Source organism: Gavia stellata, chromosome 1, assembly GCF_030936135.1.
Source record: "Gavia stellata isolate bGavSte3 chromosome 1, bGavSte3.hap2, whole genome shotgun sequence".
NCBI lineage: Eukaryota > Metazoa > Chordata > Aves > Gaviiformes > Gaviidae > Gavia > Gavia stellata.
Window position 1 is genome coordinate 12860229 of NC_082594.1, and position 21345 is coordinate 12881573.

Consider the following 21345-nt stretch of genomic DNA (forward strand, 5'->3'; position numbering starts at 1 on the left):
ACACCACCATGCCCACTAAACCATGTCCCACAATGCCATGTCCACACGTTCCTTGAACACCTCCAGTGATGGTGACTCCACCACCTCCCTGGGCAGCCTGTTCCAGTGTTTCACCACTCTCTCAGTAAAGAAATTTTTCCTAATATCCAGCCTAAACCTTCCCTGCTGCAACTTGAGGCCATCTCCTCTTGTCCCGTCGCTAGTCACTTGGGAGAAGAGACCAACACCCACCTCTCTGCAACCCCCTTTCAGGTAATTGTAGAGAGCGATAAGGTCTCCCCTCAGCCTCCTCTTCTCCAGACTGAACAACCCCAGTTCCCTCAGCCGCTCCTCAGAAGACTTGTGCTCCAGACCCCTCACCAGCTTCATTGCCCTTCTCTGGACATGCTCCAGCAACTGAACGTCCTTCTTGTAATCTTGCAAGTCAACAGGTAAGTAAGCATTGCTTACTACAGAAAGCTATTCTGGGCTTTCTCGGTCAATGAAACTACACAGAACTGTAGGAAAATATGTTGTAAGTGAGACATCTCCCTGCCACGCCCCCAACCCCCCCATCCCGCCCTTGTAGCTATGAGCACTTTTTGGGCACTACTACCTCCTATGGGTCACAGACCGCCTTTCCTCCGTGGGTGTGAGTGGGGAGGTGGCCAGAGCCATAGCTGGCAAAGCCTAGGACATACCTGCCCCAGATTTGTTCCCATCTAGCTGTGCCAGACAGATCTGAAGTATTTTCAGACAGCAGAGACTAATACAGTCATGAAATCTGCTCTTTTGCCTATCCAGTGTTGCAGGATTTCATTCTCATGATTTTGGTATATGATCCAAAAGACCATTTTTGACTGCTGTAGAGTCCAAAGGTCCTAGGAGACATTCTAATGGCACACATGAGATCCAGACATCCCAATCTCACATAGGTTTATACTGGCCAGAGATGTGTATAATTAAAGATGTTAGAAGTTGACTTGTTCAAAACTGAAAATGAAGCCACTGGAGCCATGTCAGGTTATGTCAGCCAAGGGTCTGGTCCATAATGTACTGCCGGATTATTTTCCAGAGATGTATATTAATACATTAAGACCTAATTATTTATGTCCTGAAACATCTGCTATAAAACACACAGTCCACACAACACTGCTCTGCGAACTGTAACTCTGTTTCCTTTCCTTGAATATTTACAGCAATACTTTCATCTGCTCACAAGCCCGGTGGGCATACTGAAGGAAAAGAGGGTCACGGCCCTGTCCACCTGATGTACACTCATCTGCCATGGTTGTACACACAAATTCCTACCCTGTGCACACAAAACAAAGGTATAGCCCGACGAGCTGAAAAGCTTGGACTTGGTGCAGATACCATCAAGTAGAGTTGCTTTGAATTTGAAAAACACAGTTCATAAAAGAATAGATCACTTTTAAACAAGCACACCCATCATCTCTTTAGCTCTGTACATTACAGACACACACACCAAGCACTAGACAGAGTGAACACGGACGCAGGCAGCCCTCGCTCAGTAGGCACACACGCTGTCGCTGTTTCAGCTGTAAGCAATGTCAGGAAACTCTGCAGGTAAACACGGCTCATCTTCTGCCTTTCTGTATCTGGGCAGAAGCGCACGGCCTTGGTGTCAACAGGACAGTGTCATCTGACAAATACCTGTGTGTGCCAGTGAGAAAACGGCGCCCGTACAAACTGTGATACCTTGGGAGCCTGTGATGGGCAGAGGGAACACTGAGAACTCTCATTTTCCAGTTAAGTGAGGAAGGATGATTTATGAGCTCTTCAAATCACATTATTTCTATCATGCTGTTCCATGTAGAGAAGTCTGTGGACACCTAATACTCTGTTGTGGCCCCTGTTCCCCTCAACTTCAGGCTTATCTATAGGTAAGAGCTCTTCCCAGATAACTCCAGGTGTGAACAATTTTATTCTGGAGTGAATACCAGTGAGTTGCTTGGGAAGAGCTCAGCTGACAAATAAGTATTTCCTCTGTACCCACTTACGCTTCCGTTGCATCAGCAGGTCACTGAGTTTACACCTTAAAAATAAAGCTTGGAATTTCTCTCTCTGACATCGAAAATCTCGTCTCATATCTCAACTTAAGTTTCCAGCATAGCTTTTGAATCACAGATTCATGTTTTCATTTCTAAGGACAGACATGTTAGTGTCTGTCCATACAAGTCCACAGACATTAGGTGTCCCGAGGGGGCTAGTTTTGGGTGGTCATTTGCAAAGAGTGTGGACTGTCTTTGGTTAGCATGTTCCTTCTGACACATGCGTCACTGTACTTTCCTTTGCAAAAAAAACCCCGGTAAGCTGCACTTCCTTTTACCATCATCTTTGCTGTCCGTGTATTTATTAGAAATCATTCTCGTGCCCCCAGATTCATCTTCCTGGGAAATGGGGAAGTCCCCAGGTCATCAGAATACATGACTTGGCAGCATGTTTTGCTTTCAGATGTGCTGCTGTCAGAAAGGCTGAACAGATAATGAATAATATATCCTCTGCGTACGTATATGCTTTATGTGGTCAACATGCCTTTCTGAGTGAATTTTGCTTTTGCTTGACATTTTGAAGCAGAGGGAGCTGTTTAAAATGTCTTCGCATTTTCAGAGCACCTCCACCAGGCTTTCTGATACAAATAAAAACGCAGGTGTTGCACTGCTCTGTGCGTAGTGGCTGCTCGTCTTCTGCGTTTGAACTGGCTGCTAGCAGATACGGGTGAGCTGTGAAGTGGTTTGCCCAGTGGCACAGACAAGTCAGCAGCAGAGCCAGGGAGAGCACCGTGATCTCCAGACACATCCCTTAACCAAGTGCTCCCTCCCTCAACATGGGCTGAAGGACTCCTGCTTTCATGACATCTGCTCTGCTGAAGTGCCCACCAAAAAGGGCTCTATACATTTCTGAGGAAGAGGTTAACGAACGCTGGCCTATCACATCTCCCCAAAACCTTGCAAGCACTGCCCTCTGAATGCTGACAATGCCTTGGTCAACGGGATGTCCCCACCTTAAACCAGTAATGAGAGCGAATGAGGCTGCAAAAATGCAGGGGACTCTCAGGGGACTTCACTGAGGCTGCAGGAAAGGTCCTGATTCATATCCCACATGAGTTAGGGTTGTTGGAGGGCGAAGGCATGGGAAGGATGTGGCAGCCCACAGGGACGGAGCCCCCTCTCCCTCCTTGCACTGAGCTGTTACCAATTATGTGTCAGGGCAGTTCACGAGGGACAGGTCTGTGTTTGCCCAGTGACATGAGCAGTGTCCATCACAAGTCCCTCTGTCTTGCTAACTTTGCCTTCTGTGGGGCACTGCTGCCTCAGCATTACGCCTGTTTTGTTTTCAGAGGGGAGGGGGCCGGGGTTCGATCACTCAAATGTTTGCAGTTTTCTAGCAATCCCATTTTTCAACTACTGATTGAAAGTCAGTACTCAAGCCCTTTTTCCTCAAGCAAAGCACAGTACTCTTCAGAGGGTAAAAACAGAGCTTGCCAGATTTCAAGCTCCATCTCTTCCAATCTGCAAGCCAGGATTGATTTGGGTCAGTAAATATAAAGCAAAAGTTCCTATGCACATAACGCACAGGCACATTCCTCAGATCAAACGGGCTCTCGATTACACATCTCAAACTGCTTGAACTGCGCAATACTGAAAGGCTCTGTGACGGGAAATGAGTGACATGACAGTAAGCAGGAGAGGAGGAAGCCCTCCACGCACAGCTCCATCCCACAGGTAGGTGAGCAGCCCTGTATAAACCATCAAAGAGTACATGCATTTCCTGGCAGCCTGTGTTATTGTAAGACCTTTTGCTGAACAGGCTCTGGTGAGTCAGCATGCGTTCACGCACTTACAGCACGGGAATGCTGGATGCGTTGATTTTCTGAAGTTAAAACTGCAGGGGCTAAGCCTCTGGAGATCGCGTTTGCAAGATAGTGCAGTGCTGTTACTGGACAAATGGCTTGGGGACATTAACAGCGGAGGGCAAACTCTAGACATGACTCGGTCTAAACGACCCAGTGTGACACCACGTCCTGTGCAGAGGAACAATTAATTTCTATTTAAAACTTATTGGGAGTCTTAAAAGAGATTTAATAGAGGCAGCTTCTTCTCTAATGCTCCCTGAGACCAGGCCAAATCAGCAGGAGTTCCACCGAGCTAATAATTAAGGCTTATCAAAATCTGATATAAAATAATTTCTCTTTAGCAAAAAAAAAAAAAAAAAGGCTTTTGCTTCACCTTCTTTTGGTTGATTTCTTTACTAAATGTAAAACTAGAGGATTTTGCAGAAAATGGTTTTTTTATTCTGGCTCAAAAGCTTTTTCAGAAACTGGAAGCAAGAACTTCTTTGGTGCAAAAGCACAATATATCAATGAGATATTTTAGGGTTTGTTTTCCCCCAACTATCTGTATTTAACAATATTTTTATGACATCTTTGACCTGATTCTGACATCACCCATGTGCATTCACCTTGTATTCCTTTCCACAAGGACTGTCCATTATGGCCAAGAAAAGAATTTGTCTGTGACAGCAGGAAATAATAAGGACTATCTGGTTTCACTTTCATTGAAAGTCTTATTTTTCGTGCACTTCATGCAGCTTCTTCAGTTGGACTTCCTTTAGAATTTGCTTCTTACTTCATTTAACAATGTGTAGGAGCACAGCACTTGAGAACTCCTAGGTTAACCATCCAGCAGCCCTGAGTTTCATAGCTCTCAGGACAAGTAAAATACTGCCTGCCCATCTGACTTGCCCAAGTATCTCCATAGTGCCTGCAGATCTCCAAAAAAATTCATTTCCCAGTGCAACCCACCCTTGGCCTTTTACGGAGATGGTAGTAACACATCTGACTGTCATCTCAAAATGTTTATAGCTAGACAGTTAAGACTGGACCAAAACACCAAAATGCTCCAAGCAAACTACAGAGAAGGCATCAGAGTGTGACAGTTTTAAGTCTCCACTAATCCTTATTAGCTGAAGATGTAAAAGGAAGATCTCTTACCACCTTTGTTCTCCCATATCTCACATTTTCCTACTAAGGTTTGCAGCTTTCTTAGCTTGTGTGGTGGAACAACGAGGACGAAACTCGTAACATGCTGCTAACTTAAACCCCGAGCGATTATCACACTTTGTTTGTGAAGCAGGCAGCGTGGCAGCGTTAGCCATTCACATGGGGTAATACTTCTGATGTTAAAAGAGCGGCTTTGGATTTCATGCTTTTAATATAGAAGCAGCAGAAAAATCCACTTTAAAAGGTCCCTTTTGGAATTCCTAGATGTTCTCACAATATGTGCTGACTGTATCTATGGCTGCACTGTAAACAAAATCCTTCATGTATCTGGGGAGGGGAAGGGGTAAAGGAATTACATGAAAAATACAGAAAATATTCAAACAATGAAAGTGGCAAAAAAAAAAAAAAAGGAATTCATTCCAAAGGAGGAAAACATGCTGAATGCTGCTTCTAATTTATGCTGTGAAAGCACCTTTGCATCCCAGGGCTGGACCCAGAGAGCCACCCCCGGGATTTAGGGCCTGCTCCTGAATGACAGCAGCTCTCCTTTTCAAAATACTGGTTTGCAGTGTTTGCTGCTGGCCTTCTGCAGTACCACCTCCTCCGGTGCCGGAGCTGAGCTGAGCCAGGCAGCATCCCTCCAGGCTGGGTTTGGGGTTCACCAGCGCAGAGCATCCCCGTTGCAGGCATCTCCCCAGCACAGGGGAGGACTCGGCACCCTTCTCCTTGTTCTCTCACCCCTTCGAGCAGACACACGGGTTGTGAAGACTAATGCCGTGGCCAGCTGTGGAGCCACCAAGGTGCCCCGGGGCTGGCACAAGGATGAGCTGCTGCTGCCCCAAGCTGCCACCTCCCAGGCCATCATGGGTCCTAACGTGCACCCTCACAGCCTGTTTCTGACTACAGATGGACTTTAGAGGAACAGGCAAAAGGGTCCCATTACCACTCTTTCTACACATTTCCTGAAATCTGGCAGCTCTGGCCATTCCCACGCTTCCTCCCAGCCAGGGCAGCGCCACAGAGCAGCAGGTCCACCATGACATCTCTCGTGAAGATCTCAACAGCATGGCCCTGTTCTGAGCGCCTCGCACTGGACCCTTTGCTCCGCACTTTCTTTGCACAGCAAGAGGATATTTATTTTTAATCTTTTGTCTTAATTTGCAGCTTCTACCTGACATGGCTGAGAATGCAAGCGTGACAGTTGTCTTCAGAGAGATTTTAGCACTCCAAGTTCAGCGAGTCCAATCTGCTGGATGATGCTGATCTGGGAAACAAAATTAATTTTTCATGCAGGACTGAGTAACGGCCCCCAGCATGATGGGGAGCAGTGCTGAGAGCTGGTGTGTCCTCACAGCACCACACAGCACCATGGTGGGGTCAAGGCAGTCCTACCACAGTTGCAAGAGCTGTGCAAGAGTAGCAGATGCTGTTTCCCACTCCAGCCTGATTTGCAGAGGGTCAGGTCCAGGTGCCTCTTCTTCTTCATGCTCCTACATGCCACCAGCTCCCAGTGTGTGTGCAGGAAGGGGACCAACTGGTCTCTCTGAGCAGCAAGGAGGAGGAGCAGGTGCCTTCAGCCCCAGACTGCTGGTGTGTGCAGCAGCTCGAGCCAGAACACCTTCACTCTGCCTCACTCCTCTCCCATTTATCTAATTGGTTCCTGAGACCGCTCCACTCACAAGGAGCAAGGTTTGTTGCCATGAGGTTTTTGCTCTGCACATCCCCAAACTTCCCACTGCCCATCCCTGTCTTTCTGATCAGAAGCTCCTCCAAGAGACTCTGTGTCTATACAGGGCCTCTTGCACTGGCATCCTAGTTCTGGTTGATCCTTACGCATAAGCACCATTGTCAATAATAATGCTGACTGAGAGGTAACACAAGTTTTTCTCCCTGTTTACTGTAATAAGTGCCACTAAAACCGAATTTATAGTAACAAATAAGGATGTTCCTTGGCTGACAAGTATCCACTTAATTCTCATTAGCTGGGAACAAGGCTGGAATAGTAATCAGTATGTTACAATCCACCTTCACTTACGGAAAAATTACATATCTTGCCAACTGAACATACCAACCTAAAAATGCATCCATATTATTCACAGTGTACTGCCTAGAAATATAACGTCAGGGCTTTGGTCCAAGTTGCTGAAGCACAATAATTATATTTTTTATGCAAATTTTACATCTGATGGATTATAAAATATCATGTCTAGCCACAGTCTTTTAGAAGGATAGGAACACAGAGAAACAATAGCACTTTAACTAGGTCAAGATTGCTAATCAGAATGGAGCAGTCATTACTGTGTGCAAAACAAATTGGCATGAAAGATCTGTATTTCCTATCCTGCAAGCTGTGTATTTGTCTTCTGGAGAAGTCTTTTCTGTTCTTTTTTTTCTTTCTTTTTTTTTTTTTTTTAAAGATCTTTTTCAACCATGAATAAATTAACAATCACTCTATGTGAAATCTACAGAAATTTATGTCAACATTTATTACCATGAAATGTGGAACAAAGCATAATGCAACCTGAGCTTTGGGAAATGCGACTGCTTAACTGATCCTATCCTGATGAGAAGGAAATATCAAATGCATTATAAATGTTGACAGGATGATCAGGCATGTAAAAGAGGTCATCCAACACCACCCTCCACATTGTTTACCAGTTTCATAAGTCAGCTTAAAGTATTAAAAACACATACTGTCTTGCACAGGAAGCTCCTAATCCTTAAAAATGTGGCTGCTGTTATTTGATTTGCCTTTTAGAGATCAATAGCATAGCAGATTTCACCTAAGGAAAGACTGCTGAGAGCAGTCTAGTCCTGGTTTTCTGCCTAGCATTGCTTCCAAAGTGGCTGTGCGAAGGCTTTGTAGCTTCATTAGAGAACATATCCATGCCCACACATGGGCTTTCATTACCTGTCTAAGCACCTATCTCTACAACACTCTGTATCAAAAGTTCAATCAATGGAAGAAGACAACAGCCATCCATCCAGCCTTGGAAAATAAGGAAATATTTAGATTGTTTCTCTCTTCCTGCAAATCAATGCGTCACACAGGACACTCATGCCAACTGTTTGGCCTTGAGGTCTTCCACAGGGTAAGTTACAGTTCACAGGAGATACAGTCATCACTTGTCAATTGGGAAAAAAAAAGATCCCCTCAGCATATTACCCAGTCGTGCTTCCAGCATCAGACTCTATCAGTGAGGACAAGGAGGGCCTGCTCGAGTAAGAACTGCCTTCTGTCGCTGCTTCAACTAAGACTCTTAATGAGCAACTGGCAAAATGTCTTCTTGTTAGGAGGGAGGAGTCCTGATCCTCTGCCAAAAACTTCAGCGGAGAAGTGATATTTAGGACCAAATCCAGGCCTGTGTAAGAGACCATCTCTAGCAAGGTTGCTGCACTCGCTTGCTTGATGGCTGGGTTTGACCTGTATTAGCATCTTCTCCCTGCCTCTCTCCATCATGCACGTTCACCTCATTAAGTAGGGCATAAAGTAAAAGCAGTACTTAATAGCCATTTTCAAATCCTTCAGCTTAAACATGCATTGTCAGGACAGGCCAAATGCACCCCACCAAGAGTTTGACCTGTATGAGCAGAACAGGCAAAAATGTAGAGGCTTTTGGAGACAAGCAACAACAATGATTTAAGAGCTTTGAAGATACTCCTATGAAGAGAATGGACAATGGAAGGCACAAATAGAAAAAATTATGAAAGTTTATACAATAAGACTCTAACAGATTAACTGCAGATCAAGAGGGTATTTAGCAAACTTGAACAGCAGTAAATTCAATCCCAATGAAATAATAAACTTTTTCTCCAATGTGGATACAGTCTGAGGAACTACATGACAGATCCAGAGCTCAGCAAGATCTACAGAGGGACTGGGCATTTGTTTGGAAATGGGAAGATGCTGACTTATAAAAGGTGATGATAAAATATTTAGAAGGGGATGTGAAATATTAAATATCAAGGTTCAAACCAATCTATGGTTCATGGGGACTGGCTACAGTTGTCAGTGGGCAGAGGAGGAAGAGGTAAGGGAGAGGAATGGTGGTCTCTGCAGGCCTGTCAAGATGATCGCGTACCTTCCCTGATATATTTGTCATTGCTATTGATGAGATGCTGCAAGGGTTTAGAAAGAACACATGTTTGGCCATGTTTCACAATTCCTATGTTTCCAACCCTTTTGAAGTGTGGAAGAAAACTGTAAAATTGGAAGTCATTTGACCAGTATCTAAATGTTTACTACTAATTGTACTCCTGAATTTCAGTTTTAGCCTGAAAACACAGACAGATGGACAGAACAAGAATGAATAGTAAAAATTGGTCTGAGACAATGGAAGATCATTAGCAGGTTACAGGAACCCCAAATGCCTTATTGTCTTGGACTAGTACATGTTGCCATTCAGGTGATTTTTCATTATTTGGTCTTTCTTTGAGTAGCATCTTGACGGTATTTTATGAGAAGGTTGAAAGAATCCAAACCCAGGAAAATGGCCAGAGACAGTGAATGGAAAGGTTTGGAAACAAGCAACCACCCAGGAATGAATGCTCCAGGAGCTGGAAAAGGTCAGTGTGGATACAGGGGGCCAGGAGCGACCTTGGGTAAGAAAAAGGCACCTACAAGCTAAAAAAAGCCCAAACCATTCAGGTACTGAAAAGCTTACAAGATCATGCTTAAAAGGAATGTGAGAAATGACTAGCGGAGTGGAGAAGATGAGTGAAAGATGTTTGCACAAGTAGACAAGTCAAATACATGGAGACTTCTCTGAAGAAAGTGAAAATAAGTTTTCTGGCTTTCTTTTTCTCTCTGATTAGCAAAGAGAATATTTCATAGCACAGAGCATCTAGCACAATCTTGGCTTTTGCAAAAAGGTTTGCTTTGGCAGAAGAAGATGACATTGCAATAGGGTTCATGTGTCTCAAGAGCTGTTGATTCTGCACCAGATGCCATCATCATGTCGTTTACAATGTAACATTGAACAATGCTACACTGGTCACTGAATAGGTAGGAAGAGTATGTGAAGACCAAATCTGGTGCAGGGAAGGGATAAAAGAGGGAAAGAAAACGTGAGAGCTGTGTCTTGAGCTGTCTGTGGGAGACACGCTCAACGGCAGTGCCCTCAGCAACCCTCAGATGGACTGAGGAGAAGCTCAAGGAGACAGCACCAAGGCAGGACTTGCAAACCTCCCCAGTGATGAGGTGATACAGCTTGCACACTGCAGCCTTTCAGCTGCTTTGTCCTGTCCCTCTGAGGCAAAGCCCTGCTGCTGAGCACACACCGTGGTTTGTGGCTTGGAGCGGCAATGCCAGAGACTAAGACCGTCAGTGCAATCCCTGCTGCAGACGTTCACGTCTCTGCAGCCATCCAGTCTCCTAGGAGCCTTTGTACTGAATGCCATTATCCCGACTACAGCTTTCTTCAAGGGAATCGCTGGTCCTGGACTCATCACTGAGTCCCAGGGAGACACAGTGGGATGCTAAGCAGCTGATGAAGATGCTCCTGGTAGTTCTGGATAGAAGCCTGTCCCCACCAGCTATGTATTACATCTCCTGTGGTGGTAAACCACAAAGGGTCACCACAATACTTTCAGGTATTTTTGGCCACTATGATAGTTTTCAGTGAATGGGACAGAAGTGGGTTAATTACACTTGATGCTTCCTATATGCCTTTTTTCCTATGTGCACCAATCACTTGTTGAGTGAATTCATGCAAATAGAAACAGCACTGAAAAATGAGCAGTTCTAGGCCTCTCAAAGACAACAGCTATTCTCAAAGTCATATTTTCATCCACAGCAGCCTTGAGCCTGTTTCTAAGGCCAGTTGTGAACCCTGGCTTTGAAAACTCAAAATGAGAAAAATTCCCCATTTGGCAATGACTGAGTGGAATAGCATCTATTTCCTGACACAACACACTGTGACAAGGGGACACACTCCTGCAAGACTGGACACAGGTACCACAACCATCACAAGAAACAGCATTCCTTTGGCTACACAGTGAAAATGGCTCAACTAAGCACTCTAAGGATCCCTCAACTACAACAGAGCTTTGTTGCATCGGTGTTGCATCAGTTTTGTAGCCCACACCTCGACGATGCACCAGGTATGGCCAGAAGCACAACTGTTCAGCTGCTCTGCTGACTTGGATAAGGGAGTCCAGGCACTGGAGTAAGTCCCCACCAAGAGTCACGAAGTGGAAACCCTCTGCAGTCATATAGCTCCACAGCTGGATCTCTTAAATTCAATCTCGGCAGACCACTAACACAGTAGAAAGAGAATTCATTTGCTACTTGTCCATTCACCATGTTATTCACAGAAAGAAAATAAAAGTATTGTGGCAAGGGCCTTAGTGAAGAGTTCTTTACAAGACCTTTAGGATCATAAAATGATGTAGCTGTGAAGGGACCTCTGGACATCATGCAGTCCAGGCTCTGCTGAAAGCAGAGCTACCTTCAAAGTTACAGCAGGATGCTCAGAACATTGTCCAGGCGAGTGTTGAACACATCCAAGGATAGAGACTCCACAACCTCTCTGGGCCCCATCCCAGTGCTTGACAGGTTCTCTTTTTTTTCCTTATGTCTAGTTAGCAACTTGTGCTCCTTACCTCTCATCCTTTCATTGTTCACCGCTAAGACAAATTTGATATGTAACTGGAAAACATTGAATGTAGAATGAATGGAGGAAATATATAAATTTGACTTGTCTCCAAGTCAATGATGAGGGAGGAGGAGGAGATGAAAGCCATAAATGACAATGCACTTGAGAAATGCCAGTCTCTGCTTCTATGCAGATTCCTTCAGGAAAAGCATCAGATCAGTAGCTTTTAAATGACATAAACAATCAAAGAGTTGACCATGCAAACTGATTCTGCATTAGACGAATCCAAGTTGCTAAAAGATGCCTTTCCTTAAGCCTGATCTAAAGTCCATTGAGATACCCAAATGTTTAAATGGACTTTGCTGGACTTCGGCTCTCTCCTTTTGATTATAAGGTTCCATGACAAGGATTTTATCTCTATATATTTTTCTGAAAAATACTCTTCATGCATTTAGACAATGTCAAACACATTAATAATGAGCCCTGTTTTCCAGCTAAAGTCCAAAAGACACAGATGCACATTCAGCGCCTCTGAAAAGCAGACATCTATTTAGGTGTCAGAATAATGAATCCCAATATACTTCAGAAAATACTAGACTGGATAAAAAATGGTTTTCCATTTTAATAACTAATGTGAAACCTTTCACCTTTACAGTACCAGTTAATGGTACCAGAAATCATTACAGTCGAAGGGCTGCACAGCAAACTACTGTATATGAAACTCTGGAGCTAGCAGACCGGTTCCTAGTGGACAAATGACCACATTATTCTTGGTGCTAATTAGTTCCTTTCGCCCTTTGTATGCTCCCCTTTCTTTCATAAGCCTTAGCTAGGAAGCTCTGGGTCAAACGTGTTCAGAGGACACTCACCAACTTTCCGCTCTCAGAAAGACTGACCAAAAAGTCAGGGTTATCAAAGCACTTCAGTGAAACTTGGCTTGCTTATTACTTAGACTAGACTTGCTTTGGTAGATATATATTTATTCTCATTTATTGTGTGGGAATACACATTTTAGAGCCTGTTAAAATACCTGCAAAAATTCAAAGAGCTCTCTGTCTAGAAAAAAAGTCTTACTTTGCACACAGACTTCTGTCTATGGTGGTCTGTACTAAGGAGAAGCCTTTGGAAAGGCAGACCATGAGGTCTTGCTTGGGACATGGACCAAATCTGAGCAGCCTCCAGGGTGGTTGTTGCTCTGGCAGGCATGGGTGAGCTAAGTCTTTAGGTCATCAATCAGGCACCTTTCACATGCACTTTAAAAAGCAGAGGCGAAAATTCAAATTCCAGGGACCCCATATATGCTGATAATTTGTCTGCATACATGTCCTTCTCTGCAAATCTGAACTAAAACCCAATGCAATAGTGAGCCAAATTTTCTGTTGCTGTAAAAAGATGCAGCTACACTGACCTGTATCAGTGTTTTATTAAGAACCAGCCCTGGAGCCTGAAGTCTGGATTATGAACCAGCATTTACTGGAAGCGCGGATTGCAGCAGGAACTTTTGTTGGATGTCTATTGCAACAGACTCCTCGCTTCTTTTTAAAGTGCCTCTAGTGTTGCAGGCTTTTACTAAGGGAACACAATGGAGCTGGCAGGAAAGCAACATCTCTTCACCGTCTCAGAAGAGCAAAAAAACCCCAGCAGTCCTTAAGGATACAGCACCGCTAGGTAGCTGGGACAATGAATTAACAAGGGCTGACTTTGCCCTCCCTCTGGTTTCAAAGATGGTAAGTAACAAAATCTGGCAGGCTGAAAAGCCCCTGCTCAGAGGAGAGAGACAAAAAGGCAGGGCTGAAATTCATCATGTCAGTTTAAAAAGGCAGAGTTTTGCATTTACACAATATGCCCATTCTTGCTCTCCTTGACTCATGGAAAAATATTGAACATCGGACAAGAATGTAGGAATGTGTCTGGTGTCTGATCTCCACAAAAATCTAAACGCCGTTTGCATTCACGGAAGAAATAAAGAGCGGCTGTCCAGGCTCCCTTGATGTGCTAAGAAAATAACAGTAGTGATAGCAATATCATTATCATAACAGCAGCAATATGATTTTTAAAACTGGCTGCGGAACTAGTACAAATAAAGCACGAACCCAGGCGCTCCTAGCCCTCAATCCCAAACACAGCTCGGCAGAGCTTTCTAGACCATTTGCCTGTCAAAAGCATCGCAAAGGCTTCTCTCCACCAACTGCGTCTGAAGCCACTGTTTGTTTTCCCGGATAGCAGAGGTTAAAGCTTTTTACTGCTTTTTTGACTTTAGATGCCATAATAGTTGCACTGCCTATATTACCATCTATGGCAGACAGTCTGCGTGTCTGCCAACTGTCAGGCAGCCTATTCATCTCCAGTTGCCTTTTGCCTACTTTCTGCAGCAGAAGAATTTCCCTCCACTTGATTTCATGTGCTGGAGTCCTGTTCCTGCCGACGTTTCTGCTGCTCTTTTTTAAACGCAGCTTGGCTTCAAGCCTGGGGGGCATGGGAGTCCGCAGCCCTGAAGAACCTGTGGCTCCCACCTCGCGTGCAGCTCGCTGGCTGGCCAGCTATGGCCCTGGGGCTGGGCAACATCATATAACTGCCAGTATGTGACTGGGGTTGCTGGATAAACCCAATCATTGACTGGAGGAAGAGGCACGCAATAGGATCACCATGGCCTCCACTGATGGGCTACTCTAGGATCCCCCAAAACACCTTCCTCCTGCTTGTCCCATGGCAGAGCTCTGGAGCCTAGCTACTCATCCTCTGCCTAAATCCCCCTCTTCTTTCCCCAGTTATTCTCATCTGTCCAAGGCAGGCGGTCTGTGTGGTGAGGATATTAGTACACATCATGTTTGGCCAGTCCTGACCCAGGTGTTCCTGGAAATCCCCTCAAGTACTTGCCAGCATCTTTAGGTACTAGCGTATCTCTAAAACATCCAGTACTCTGGTATTTTACCATTTTACCAAAGCCTGCTTAGCAAGTAGGACTGTGCAGGAAGATAGGATGGGCAGGTCCCCAGGCCATAAAGTCCACACCCTACGATTACAGTCCTATGCTATATCATTCTTTGCCTAAACAAATCATGCTCCCCTTTAAGAGAGCCCCTGAAATCAAGAGAGGCAATGCTGGTATCTGCTGGTTGCCTTTTTGCTTCCCAGTACGTTAGTGATCTGAAAACCTGCAGACCTGCATATTTCCTGACCCACGGCATGAGCTAGCGACTCACAGGAGGTGGAGGGAGGTTGAACAGCTCTGCCAAACCTTGTGGCAGGGGTAAAAGAGATCACTCAGTTGCATGAGGCTTGTCAAATCAGTGTGTTTATTTTAATTATTCCTAGGTGTGACCCAGCTCTTGGCCTCCTTACCCAGGCTGTGAGAAGCCTCTTGAAATTTCACTTAAAATCCTAACCCAAAAGGATCGGTCTCATAGTTCACAGTTACCAAACCCCGAGTCATGGGTTGCTCTTCCTGTCATTACGGCTTTATGAAATTGCCTACAGAAAAGAAACGGCACCTTAAAAAAACCTCCCTCACACACCCCAGCCAGGAAGCCCACAGCCAGAGGCATTTGCCCACCTCCCTGCTCCCTGAGGAGCCCAGGTCTAGAGCTCCTCAAGTCAACAGAAAGACTGTTGTAGACATCAGTGTGTCTTGGATCAGGCCCCAGCTACCCAAGAGAAGAGATGGGCTTTGCAGCCCATCCAGATGGTTAACAGCTTTAACATACAACCGCTGCCTTATTAAATCTACAGTAAATTAAATGAACACTTAAGACGCTCAACTGAAAGTGCTATTGACTGTGGTAATTAAATTGAAATACCCAATTAACCACACCAGAATAGGAAATGAATATATCATGGGGCACCACTCTGTAGTGTCTGAGCCAATCAGATGTTGTCTATACCTTAATTTGGGCTGAAATAATTTTTAAAGAGGGTTTATGATTATTTAGAGATGTGTTTATATAGCACATACATATATATGTGTATATACGTGTGTGTGTGTGTGTGTGTGTGTATACAGGCACATATTATACTATTATATTTAAGTCTTCTGTCTGGGCTCTTAGTCTTATGTTGGCAGAGCCATACTTTTAATTCCAGGTCAGCCACCATCTTCCAAGATAAACTCGCACATTATTAAAACATCTAAATCAGAAGGATTACAAATGTCCTGCAGTAGACTTTTTTTTTTTTTTCTTTATTAAGAACATTTACATGAAGGTGTCTGCAGTTTCAAAGCCATTTCAGACTGAGGCCAAAGTGAATGTTTGGGGGGGGGAAAAGAAAGAGTCTTTTTTCTCTCTTTTTAGCCTGTGCTGTCAGGTTTCTGCCTGCTGCTCTAACCACAGCCACCCCAAAGCAAAAGTTTACCTTTAATTAAGGCATCTAAGCATTAGGATTCTTAGGCTCTGAACCTCTCTCCCTTTCCTCCCCCTCCTTTTTTCAGTCAGGAGTGGAAACTTTATCTCACCTACAAAGGTACACTTCACCCAAATGTTGATAGATTGCAGTGATAAACCTTCACTTCTTCTCCCCAGGTGAGTCTCCTGCTCAGCCATCCCCAGTGACAGAGCCCCCCCCCCCCGAAACACGGTGGTTTTGGGGCTGCCTCAGCTCGGAGAGGACCCAGGCACAGCCATCGCACCCTGCTCTTGTGGAGATGTGTATAAGGCCCTGGCTTTGGTTTGGCCTTTGTTTGGAGGGGAATTTGCTCTCCACAAATCACAAAACTGCAGCCTTGTAATAGCAGCACTCAGAATGACAAAAGGCCAAATCGGGTTACCGTCAGTCAGCCCTACTGAGTTATTTGGGTAGTGGCAAGAGGAGTTATTTTTAATGACTTCATGTCCCAGCCTCATAGACAATAACCAGTGTCTACGAGCCTGCAAGCCTTAATCTTCAGCTCAGGATCCAGCAGATCCTGAGAAAAGAGAGATGTGACAGGGTGGAAGATATCTTCCAAATTTGGGGTTTTTCAGTAGGGAACACATTCCCTTCCATTTCCTCAGCCATCCCAGTCACCCTGGCATTGCGCTCGGTGTTGTCCCTGGCTTGCCCTGGGGTGGTGACCAGGTCCCATTCCTGCCTGGCACTCCTAATAGCTTCAGTGTGTCTTGACACCCAACGGACAAAGCTGGGGCAGGTGGCTCTCCTTGATGAAGCTGGACCCTGTGTCCCTGTGGGACAGCGTTCAGAGGGTCCGAACTGCTGTCCTCCACCCATGCTGCAGAGCTGGGGATGGCAGAGTTGACCCTATCACGGTTCTGCAGTGTTTTGGAGGGGCCAGGAAGGTACCATTACTGTAGGTCTTCTCTTTGCTTTGGTCGCGCCTCCATTTTGGCCACTTCCATATGCTTTCTGGACCAAACTGATCTCTTATTGTTCCTCTCCTCATAAGTGGAATTGCAGCCCCTGTGGCCCTCTGCCACTGTTTATGCTGGCAGACACCCGTGGATATTGGCAGGAAAACTTGGATGGGATTCACGCAGTGAGAGGGCAGGGAGGGAAGAAAGGGCACACTGTGGCCTTCAGTGCCTTGCTTGCCTTGCAGAGAGCATGCCCATGGATAGAGGGAAAGGAGGTCACAGGTGGGGTCAGAGCTCTCCTGGCTGGTCAGGAGGCTGGGCTGAAGGAGGTTTTGAAATGCTTAGATCTGTTAAGAAACCTTAGATCTTGCTAGGTGCCTGTAAGACCTGTTCCCTCTCCCTCTCAGTGGAAGGTGCTCAGCCGGCCCCAGAAGCTTTCTTCTATTCATGTGACAACACTTCTGGATATATTGCGATGCCCACCCTACCTTGTGAAGGAGAGATCATACAGCCTTGTAGAAAACGTGCTGGAAGAGATGCTTCAGGCTTCAAAACGCGTGGATAAGCTTGAGCAGCAGGGCAAAGCTGCCCGGCTTTGGCCATCCCTCCTTCAGCCTACTGCCGAGACAGGCAGGAGAAACAAGGCTGCCCTTGACCAAGGTGGCCCACCTTTATGCCTGTGAGATGCCCAATTAAACCAACTCCGACTGAAGTCAACACAAGACTTGCATCAGGCCCCGAGCCCTATCCTTGCTGCATCAGAGCCTAAAGGAAGAACCTGGCCCAGACTGCCTGGCTGCTATTCAAAACGGCTCTTACTTATAAAGAACAAATTGTAAGTTCTCATGTAATGTCCCTGGCAGAATCCAAACTTGTACAAGAAAAGCCTGTAAACATCATTCCCACTCAGGAACTGTGCAGTGTTATTTTCTGACCCCGATGCACTTTGCATATCGCAGAACTACATAGGTTGAATCTCACCCTGCCAGTCCTGAATGACAAATTTCAAAAGCTTTCTCTCCTTTTCTTTCCCTCGCTGCCTAATACAAAGAAATGTACATGTACAATGCTCACGTACATCTAAAATGATGACATACAGCTTAGAAATGACTTCAAGTACAACAGGAAGATTACGAGCAAAAGCAGTTCGTGAGCTCCAATTCGGCATTTACTTGCTGGGAAACTAGCAGCAAGGAGCACGTCCCTGAGCCCTGTACCCCTCCGCCGAGCCCCGGGGGTGTGCCCGAGGGTTTTGTTTACACGCCGGAGGAACAAAGTCATGTCATGGAAATTCTGCAAACAGCTTTGCTGAATTTTACTTCTGCGTTTTCCAGCTCTTCGTTGAAAGGAAGCACAGCTTCTCCAAACCTGAATTCTGCTCTGCTGGCGGATTATTTATTAAACAGCGATGGTAGGCTGAAGCTGTTTTCACTTAAGAACAGTTCGTTCAAAGCCTAACAGAGAAGCAGAGTTGCCATAGTTACCTGAGCAAGCCCTCAGCACAGCACAGTTCCTTCCTACAACCGGAGAGTTTAGGTCAACTTGCAAGTTTGTCAGACAGCTTAATGATTTGCTATTTCATGCAAGTGAATTGCATTTATCAAGCGAGAAGGTGGCGTGCAAACAACAGACAGGATTGCCCTCCACCCATTTTTTTTTTGCTGGTCCAAGAAGCCCGTGGGGTTCACACCAGCTGGAAATTCTGCAGGGTATCTGGACAGCCGGGGAGGAGTTTGGAGTAAAAACACATTTAGATCTTGGCACTGGTTTTTGCCGTCCAATCCAGCCCATCATTAACAGCTTCTGTACAGCACTGCTCTTCCTCTAGGGGCTGTAAAAATGAACAAAACCTTTGTTCAACCTAAACTTCCTTTCCTTGTCTGCTGTTCCTGCAGACTTTCCATTCTAGTGGTCCTATTGTTTCACTTGGAAATGTCAGAGAGCTGCACAGCATGCCCGTTTTATAAGGAGTATGTTCCATTTTAGGAGGCCAAAATCGTACTGTGTTGTTCCACAATTAATTTACTTGAAACTTGCTTGGGCTCACTATGGCTTGTCTGAAATGGCCTTCTTTCTTTCTTTCTCTCTCTTTTTTGTTTGTCTTTTTTTAGGCCCCCGTTTCTGTATTTAAATCGGTAGCTACCGCAGGCACTAGCTTTGCACCTGAACAAATAGGATTGCTGAGGACAAGATCAGCTCCTTTGTGCTGGCCGATTTGGACACTGGGCATCTCAATGAATGGGCATTTTGCTTTTGAACATCTCTTACTGGAAGTGGCAAAACAAGAGTAAATACCCTGATTGTATCATCTGTTAAGTGGGTCATTCCTACAAAGGGGACTGGAAAATCTGCCTTCCTACTCACAGTTTCCTTCAGTTCTCCTTGCAGTAGCATTGGAGAGAGCAAAAGGGAGAAGAATGTGCATAGAGACTTAATTCTCCTGAGAACCTGGTGCAGTTGGGCAATCCACAAACTGTCGGTCCTGCATTACCACAGTGCCTAGGTTTCCATATCACTCTGTCCTTTTCTCCTCTCAGCTTTTGATCACGGTTTTAGGCGTAAGTGCATCCCCGCCAATGAGCACAGCTGCAATTTAATTAGGAAGTAGGTGATGCGAGCACAGTGAAGAGCAGCCACATACACTGGCCACTTCTGTCATTAATAGCTTAAGTTTTGTGAGACCTCATTGGTGGGTCTTGCTAAGGGGCTGCGATGTGGGATGGATAATGTTGCTGACCTGGGACCAGAGACTCCAAGGGATTTAGGCACCTAAATCCTACTCAGAATCAATGGGGATTAAGCGTCAAAGCTGAGTAGCTGTCTAAACCCCTCTGGAAGATCTGAGGCTGAGTTATAAGGTGCCCACTCAAGCAGTCCTGTTCACATCCACTTCCCTTTCTGACCAATATGGTTGCCATGCATTTCAGAAGGCATGAGTTCATGCAGGCATGGTACAATTCAAGTAAATGATAGCAAAGAGGAACAGGGGACAGAGAATAAAAGAGTAAATGATGAAGCAGGGAGTTAAGGATGAGAAGGCAACATGACAGAGGTAGAAAAGCAGAAAGAGAGAAAAGAGAAGATGGTGAGAAGGCTGGACAAGGAAGGAAAGGAACAATCATGTACACGTGGCACTGTGGGACATGGTTTAGTGGGCATGGTGGTGTTGGGTTGATGGTTGGACTTGATGATCTTACAGGTCTTTTCCAACCTTAATGATTCTGTGAATCTAAATGACATGGAAAAAGAAGGAAATGACCCATCTGAGAGAATGAGGAAGAGGAGAGTGACAGTGTATGATTTAGTCTGAGGAATATTAGAGAACAGAAAACATTGAAGGAAGAGATCTTCAGCAAGATCCTGGAGAACTGAAGAAGAAAGGAAGAGTGAATGAAGTGAAGAAATAAAGGATGGCAGGCCCAGAGAGGTTGTTTCCCTGTACTGTGGAGACAGGTCTTCACCACCCTCAAGTTTTAAGGGGCAACTCATATGTGAAGTAGTTTGTCATTAGTGAACCTTTGCAGGACACACCCATGTTATGATCTCCTTTAAAGTATGATGGTTATATTAAAATAGCATGTTTCTTGCTGGATGATTGGCCCAGGGGACATTTGATTTCCAGAGGCAATAAGCATGGAGGAGCACCATGCCATTTGAGTTTTGGTTGCTTAGGATCTTTGCCCCTGTAGCAGTCCCTCCTCGCCCTGCCAACACTGAGCCAACCCGCAGTCAGATTTGACAGACTGGCAGGAGTCTCAGAGAAGCAAAGCTCTTACACATTGCATGAAAACTAGCAGCTGGGAAGAGGAGAACATCCAACCTGGGGCTGGTGGAGGTGCTAGGAAGGTGCTGTTTTGATCAGCAGAGGTTGGCACAGTTACAAATTGACCGAGCTGGCAACTGATGTTTGCCTGGTGAGGATGTTATAGGACACAGGAGAAAGAGCTGGGTGCGTTGTGCTTGGTAAGAAGAGGGAATGTAAAGGGACAATGACTCAAATCTGTAAGAAACTCAGCTTCTTTTTCTGTTTCTTTACCATCTCAATTTGCAGAGGTAAATTACCCTGGATGATTTGGGCCATAAAAGCTTTTGAGTCATCTCCACTATTTAGCTGTGAAAGATGAGACAGCTCAGTTCAAATCACTCATCTGAAGGCATGTTAAATAATTAACAGTATATGGTCTGCAATGCTATTTACCATCCCACAGGGCTGCTAGTCCTCTGACCTTGTAACAGCCTTATTTCATAAACAATGCTCCGCTGGATTGCACACTGACAAAACTTCTTAAAATAAGGAACTGTAATTCAATATCAACCTCATCAATATGTGTGGTGGAGCAGGTAGTTTGTGCCGGTTCTTCTGGGCCTCAAATAAATAGAGTGAGTTAAGCAACAGTCAAAACTGCAGAGGAAAGAAAGGGAATGCAGTATATGCCAGTGCCAAAGCTTGAATACATTCATA

General features: G+C 45.1%; 1 protein-coding gene across 1 annotated transcript in view; it reads right to left on the reverse strand.

Moving 5' to 3' along the window:
- MAML2 (mastermind like transcriptional coactivator 2) overlaps nt 1-21345 on the reverse strand; it is a 215866-nt gene that overhangs the window by 68253 nt on the left and 126268 nt on the right. The window lies entirely within an intron of this gene.